Here is a 7,820-nt window from a genome sequence, read left to right on the forward strand (position 1 = left end):
GCTCAGTGACTGCTCAGGGTTCATTATTAAGGCTTTGCCCCATCTGCGCTCCATAGATACCCATTTGCTCTTCTTCTCCCAAATAGTTAGGATTGCAGGCTTGAGTCTCCATGCCAGGACTTTTCCCTCTTCTTCACAGCATGAAATCCAACTCTGTGAATCCTGTCTTTGTGCCTCAGTGACATGGAATCACCAGGGTTGTTTGTTTTTTTCTTCAGGGTCCAATAAGCTGGTGACCACTGCAAACACGTTTGTGTTTCCATATTGAAACTCTGTTTTGTTTCTAATAGTTTCTGGGAAAGATTGAACATATAACCAATTTGTGCAGAGGATAGATTGAGAGGTAATCCTGTGGACATGTGCCCAGAGGCAGCACAGACACCAGGAGCCCAGGCCTGGCTCAGCTCTGCTCTGCTCCCAGGCTGACCTGGCTACAAGCTGTGCCGAGCGCCCCCTGCTGGTCCCGAGCGCCCCTGCAGGGAGGTTTGTGTCTGGGCCTGCACTGCACTTCCTGCACTGTGTCTCTAGCACAGAAATAGATGGCTGTGTCCTCCACTCTCAGGCTGCTCATCTGCAGGTAAAGTGTGCTCTTGCCGTTGTCCCTGGAGATGGTGAAGCGGCCCTTCACGGAGTCTGCGTAGTTTATGTCACCACTATCATCTCTGATGTATGAGAGCCATTCCAGGCCTTTCTCTGGAGCCTGGCGGATCCAGCTCATCCAGTAACTACTGAAGGTGAATCCGGAGGCTGCACAGGAGAGTTTCAGGGACCCCCCAGGCTGCACCAAGCCTCCCCCAGACTCCACCAGCTGCACCTCACACTGGACACCTGCAAACACAGACAATCCTGGTCAGGCATGCTCACACTCACCCCTGTTCCTCCACCAGCTCCACTCACACACTCAGGGGCTCTGCTTCCCCATCAATCACCTTTGAACATAGCCACCAGGAAAACCCAGCGCAGGCCCAGCTCCATGGTGAGTGGTGTGTGTCAGTCACTGGATGGACTCCAGCTCACAGAGCTTCAGGGCAGGGCTGGCTGGTTTTCATGAGCAGAGGGATGTCCCATTTGCATGGCCTCTGCTATAAAGCCAGCTGTGGGGCAGGAGTCTCAGAGATGGAGCTCCAGAGCAGAGGTGACTGTGCTGGGGGAGTTTGGTGACCATGGTCGTTCACCTTCAGTCAATCATGACACCTTGACCTTGTGCTGTGGTTCTCACTGTAGCTGCATCTCCATGGGAGCCTGAGGCAGGAGTGGAGAACTTTGAGACTTGTGTGGGGTGCAGAGGGGATAAACATGTCCTCTCACTATGCCATTGTGCCTGGTGAGCATTGTGCTTAGCATATATGAACTGAAAAGAAAAAATATCAGACAAGATGAATGGTATCTCCATGTAAATGAGCAAAATGCGATACAATTATGAAAGCTTCTCCACAGTTGCTGGATTTCCCATGGTGTTAAATTCTCCCCTGATCCTGGTCCTGCACACATCAAGTTGAGGTCATCAGGTCCTGGTGTGGTTCCAGGAGAATGGTGGTCATCTGGAGAGGATGCAGAGCCTCCTTCCTATGCTGAGACCATGTGAGGCTCTGCTGCACTTGACTTCAGTCTGACAAGAGACCAGGCGAACCAGGGTTCAGGCAGGTGATTTATGGTGGATCACACCATTCATCATAGTATAGGTGTCTTCATTGTTTTTCTCATCTCTGTACAGTTAGTATTTGTAGCTATGTCATATGTATTGTTTGTTTGTAATAATTTCGGTGTGTGACAATATATAAAATAAAGTCTTCATAGGTGGGAGGTGATATTGTAAATGTGGACAAATAAGAAACTCCCCCTCAACAGCACAGCCAAGCAGGGAACACATTTCTTCCTGACCTGTTTCCTGTCATGCTCTGTAATCCTTCCCCTGTCTTTACCTCTTCCTGTCCTCCATCCAGACAGTTCTCTTCTTCTGTTTGTAAGATTTGCTAAGGGTCTGTCAATTTAACTATCTCCTTCAGAGATACAACTCTTTGTTTGGTTGGTTCTTTCTATGGTGTTTCTTGGACACTAATTCATTTAATTCAGATCAAATTTTAATGAGTCATTTGTTTCTTTCTACTGGATTAGGGCTTGCTTTGGTGCTCTTTTCCCAGGAGTTTGAGGCGCTTCATTAAATTATTTGTTTGAAATATCTGTAATTTGTTGATGTAGGCACTGAAAGTGATGGATTTTCTTGAGTACTGCCTTTTCGATTTCCCCAGAAAACAGATGTGGTGCTACTGTGGAGCAACACGGGTATGGAAGGGACATCCAGGGCCAGCCTGAGGTCCCTGGGAGCTGTGTGAGATGGTAAGTATCAATGACCCAGCCCTCCCCCAAATACTGGGGAAGAAAAACCACACTGAGCCAGGAGCTGTGTCAGCCATGAAAGCACAACAGATCTCACGTTTATTGCGTCAGGCAATTAGTTATATACTGTTGGGGAAAGAGAAGGTGCAAACTGGGAAGATAGGAAATAGGAAGAGGGCCACCGTGCTACCACTAAGGGTCTGGGGGGGACTTTTACTGGGCTGGACAAGTGCAGGAAAGCGCGGGAGACCTGCGCTGCTGCAGGGGGCTCAGTCACATACACAGAGAAGCCTTAAGAGGTTTGCAAGGAGCACGAGGAATGCCTGGCCAAAGCCCTTCAATGGCCGCTGAGCTGGAATGATGATCAGGCCTCAGACATGAAGGTTAGGCCCCAACACTGATATTTTATGTACTTCTTTTTGTGAAATACCATAAACTGTTGCATTTCTGATCTCTTCAGTGACCGACTGGTGATGCAACGATGTGTTGTTCAATCTCTACGAGTTACAGGGTTTACTTGGTGGAGATTGGTGTGGAGTTCCAGCTTTATACCATATAGTCTGAGAGAATGCGGGGATAATTGCAGAGCTTCTGAATTGGCACAGATTTGCTTTGTGCCCTAAGCTGTGATCTACCTGGAGAATGTTCCATGTGCTGTGAATAGAAGGTGTATTTTTGGTATTGCTGGGTGGAATAGTCTGTAGATGTCTGTTAGGTATAGTTCGTCTATGAAACTGTTTAGTTTTAAGGTTTCTCTATTGAGTTTTTTTATTTTTTATTTAATTTTTTTTGCCAGTCCTGGGCTTGAACTCAGTGCCTGAGCATAGTCCTTGGACTTTCTCAAGGCTAGAGCTCTGCCACTTGAGCATCAGCACCAATTCCGGCTTTTTTCTATGTATGCGGTACCAAGGAATTGAACCCAGGTCTTCGTGCATGCTAGGCAAGCACTCTACCACTAGGCGACACTCCCGGCCCCCTGTGTTGAGCTTTTGTCTTGATGATCTGTCCAGATGTGACAGTGCTGTGCTAAAGTCACCAACAATGACTGTGCCTGCATGTATGTGTGTTTTGAGTGTAAGGAAGGTTTGTTTGATGACACTGGGGGCTCTGGAGTTTGGAGTGTAGATATTTAGGTTGTTTATATCCTCCAGAAGAAGAGATCCCTTGAATAGTATCCAGTAACCTTCTTTGTCTCTTCTCACTAATTTTAGTTTGAAGTCTATTTTATCACATATAAGAATGGTGACTGAAGGCTGTTTAGTGGGGTCATTTGCTTGATAGATTTTATTCCAGCCTTTCACTTTCAGAATACATGTTTTTGTGAGCAAGGTATGTCTCCTGAAGACAGCAGAAAAGGTGGATCTTGGTATTTGATTCAACTGGTGTATTTGCTGGTTTTCATCATTTTTTCTTTTCTCTGGCTGTCCATAGAGATAGATATTTGCTCTCCCCATTAGAATGAGTATAATAACAGATATAAGAGATCACAATGATGATGCGGTCATGCAGAAGGATAAGTTGGGTATGCTCTTAATCAGTGAAGAAATAAAAAGAGCCCTTGACAATACAACCATAGATTGGGGATGGGATGGTGGGGCAAACCTGCCCAAAACTTGTGATTTATATACAAAATGTATACAAAGCCTAACACATTTTACTTTTACATGATGATAAGAGGAGGAAAAAGGTAATCTGTAACTTTAACCTTTAAATAAGGGAGGAAAGGGTGGCAGAGAACCCTCAGAAGAGGGAGGAGAGAGGACCTGGGCTCGGGAAGAGAGGTCCACAGAGAACCCTGAGCCTCCTCAGGACCTGACTATGGAGACCAGGCAGAGTCACCTCAGCCCTTAAGAGTGAGCCCTGTGCTTGACTCCTGTGGTCAGGAGTGCAGTGTTTCCATGAGGAGGGAAGCAGAGCACTGCGTGTTCAGTGACAGCCCAGGTGAGTGGAGACACAGATGTGGAGGGTCCTGGGAAGCTGGGGAGATGTGGAGGAGCCAGGCACCAGGAGACATCTCCTCCTCACCCCTGCAGCTGATCAGGGCCCAGCGCCCCCTGCTGGCCCTGAGCCCTGCTTAGAAGTTTGTGTCTGGGCTGCCACTCAGCTCCTGTCACTGTGTCTCTTGCACAGTAATACAGGGCGGAGTCCTTTGTTCTCAGGCTGTTCATTTGCAGATGCAGGGTGTTTTTATTGTTGTCTCTGGAGATGGTGAAGCGGCCCCTCACAGACTCTGCATACCAGGTGCTACCACCATTTTTATTAATTTGTGCAACCCATTCCAGGCCTTTCTCTGGAGACTGGCGGATCCAGTCCATGTAGTAATCACTGAAGGTGAACCCGGAGGCTGCACAGGAGAGTTTCAGGGACCCCCCAGGCTGCACCAAGCCTCCCCCAGACTCCACCAGCTGCACCTCACACTGGACACCTGCAAACACAGACAATCCTGGTCAGGCATGCTCACACTCACCCCTGTTCCTCCACCAGCTCCACTCACACACTCAGGGTCTCTGCTTCCCCATCAATCACCTTTGAACATAGCCACCAGGAAAACCCAGCGCAGGCCCAGCTCCATGGTGAGTGGTGTGTGTCAGTCACTGGATGGACTCCAGCTCACAGAGCTTCAGGGCAGGGCTGGCTGGTTTTCATGAGCAGAGGGACGTCCCATTTGCATGGCCTCTGCTATAAAGCCAGCTGTGGGGCAGGAGTCTCAGAGATGGAGCTCCAGAGCAGAGGTGACTGTGCTGGGGGAGTTTGGTGACCATGGTCACCTTCAGTCAATCATGACACCTTGACCTGGTGCTGTGGTTCTCACTGTAGCTGCATCTCCATGGGAGCCTGAGGCAAGAGTGGAGAACTTTGAGACTTGTGTGGGTGCAGAGGGGATGAACATGTCCTCTCACTGTGCCATTGTGCCTGGTGAACATTCTGCTCAACATTTATGAATTTATACAACACTTGAAATACAATCTGAAAGCTCCCTTGTTGTACATGTGGAAAAATTTAATCCAATTATGAAAGCATCTCCACTCTTGCTGGATTTCCCATGATGTTAAATTCTCCACTGATCCTGGTCCTGCACACATCAAGTCGAGGTCCATCAGGTCCTGGTGTGGTTCCAGGAGAATGGTGGTCATCTGGAGAGGATGTAGAGCCTCCTTCCTGTGCTGAGACCATGTGAGACTCTGCTGCACTTGACTTCATTCTGAAAAGACACCAAGAGAGACATGGGTCAAGCAGGTGATTTTGGTGGATTACAGCATTCATCAAGCTTTAGGGGTCGTCCTTATTTTTTCTCATGTATATATTTTTAATATCTCTAGCAATAGCATTTGTACTGTGTATTTGTAACCACTAGTCTGAGTGTCATATGTACATAAAGTCTTTATCATTTGGAGTTGACTTGGTATGTGTGAACACATAGGAATGCTTCCCCTCCCCCAGCACAGCCAAGCAGTGAACACATTTCTTCCTGACCTGTTTCCTTCAGGGTCTTCTGCTTTTACCTCTTCCTGTCCTCCCTCCACAGAGCCCTTGAGCTTCAGTTAGCAGATGATTGGGAAACAAGTCACCTGGTGAAATTTGTGGACACAGAACTACAAGATCACATGTGTATGTGTATTCCTAACTGTACTCACTTGGTGTGTTCTACTTTATTTTTGACCCTTTATAATCACTTTGAGAAAACACCCCAAAGTACCTGACAACAAACTATGAAAAATGGTTTCTAGACTGAAAAATTCTGAACAAGGTAATGGCACAAAGCCTCTCTGTTCTCTGGCTGACCGTGAACCTGTGAATTTCTGTCTCCAAGTCCAACTCTAGTCTCCCCTTGGCTTGGAGTGTGAGCTCAATGTGGAGACAGGCGGCTCATCACTTGCTCTACTTTTAATATTTGGCTATCATCCAACAGGTTTCTGTAATACTCTTCAAATTGTTATTATAAAATGTATGTTTAGGGGGGTGAGAATGGCACAAGTCAGGTGACGAGTCCTTTTCTTTTTAGACAATGTCACCCCTTGCATAGCTCTCTCCCACTTTCCTTACCTGTCCCCCACAGAACAATAGTTAATTTTCAACATAGTGAAAACTTTGCTGTGTTTGTTTACCCTTTCACCATCCATATCTGTTTCCCCATTACACATTCAGGGGCTGTGAAACAAACAAGTACAACAAGAAGAAAAGAAAAGAAATAACAACGAGGGGACAACCTTTCATTTCCACTTCCTGGAGGTCATTTGATAAACACTATTTTATATGATAGAGCACATGATCCTGTGACTTTGGGTTCCTTTCCTGAGCATTCCTCCTTTGGTCTCACTGTGTGTGAACACACTGCTGGCAGATCATGTCATCCATGGCTACAGAACATCTTCTCCTCAGCACAGGGCCCGTCCTCCATGACTGATTCCACAGCAGCCTCAAGACAAGGCTCAGACATTCAGAAGCCACAATCGATGTCACTTCTTCCACAGCATGGCGATGTCCCACCCTCTAAAGTTCAGAAAATATCCTCCCCTGTCCACCAGCCCAGCGCTGTTCAAGTCTCAGAACCCCAGAAACACCATCTCTCCAGCAGCATGGCGGGGTGCCTGTGAGGTGCACTCTGAGAATTAGCTTCATTAGACAATGGTTCACAGTGACTGCACACAGTGAAGCATGGTGCTGTACAGAAGTGGACGGCAGAGGGGAGGCCATGCCACAGTGTCCTCACTGGACACCTTTTCTACCATTGCCCAGGATTGCATCAATGTTCATCAAAGAACTGGGTCTCTATCTAGGTGAGTTCCTTTGGCTTCACTCTTTTAACGTTGTTCCAGTGTGAGGTGAGAAAACACAGAATCTAAGAAATAAGAAATTTGATATATTTACTTGGTTTTGGCCTCCTTTTTTGAACATAGTCCTATCTCCATTCTTCTCTACGTCCCAAGCTCTTCCCTTCCTTCCTTCCTTCCTTCCTTCCTTCCTTCCTTCCTTCCTTCCTTCCTTCTTTCCTTCCTTCTTTCCTTCCTTCCTTCCTTCCTTCATGTTCATAGTGTGAACAGCACACTATGGCATTTTTAACTTGACCATAGAAGAAATAAGAGAGGAAATAAAAATGTAACAAGAATGCAATGAAAATGAAAAGCTAACATTCCAAAGCTACTACAATATATTAAATGGAGTTCTAAGAGAAAAATTCTGAACTATGAGCATACACAACTTCCAAACTGAGAGGTTTCAAATTTTTGTCCTAATGATTTACCTCAAAGTCCTTAAGAAACCAGAAGATGTTCAATTAGACCAAAGAAGAATAAAAAAAAAGAATGGGGCACAAATGAATGAATTAACGACTGAAGAATTTAGACAAAAATAATCAGTGAAAAAACTAGCAGTCCTTTGAAAAGACAGATAAAATTGATTTGTCTTTCGTCCACATAGCTATCTACAATGAAAATGGAAGTGACTAAAAAAACCCAGAAGCTGTAGTGGAGGCATTATAACAA

The 7,820-nt window shown here is 46.2% G+C and overlaps 2 pseudogenes across 1 annotated transcript; both read right to left on the reverse strand.

The window, feature by feature from the left end:
* Positions 1-400: 400 nt before the first annotated feature.
* Positions 401-975, reverse strand: LOC150055006 (immunoglobulin heavy variable 3-11 pseudogene; annotated as a pseudogene). The gene is made up of 2 exons (XR_016537541.1): positions 930-975; positions 401-828 (listed from the first exon to the last, which is right to left on the reverse strand). The product of XR_016537541.1 is annotated as an immunoglobulin heavy variable 3-11 pseudogene (transcript).
* Positions 976-4,358: 3,383 nt separating this feature from the next.
* LOC150055007 (immunoglobulin heavy variable 3-23 pseudogene) lies at positions 4,359-4,909 on the reverse strand (annotated as a pseudogene).
* Between the last annotated feature and the right edge of the window lie 2,911 nt (positions 4,910-7,820).

Source organism: Megascapheus bottae, chromosome 14 (assembly GCF_031878675.1).
Source record: "Megascapheus bottae isolate mThoBot1 chromosome 14, mThoBot2.hap1, whole genome shotgun sequence".
NCBI lineage: Eukaryota > Metazoa > Chordata > Mammalia > Rodentia > Geomyidae > Megascapheus > Megascapheus bottae.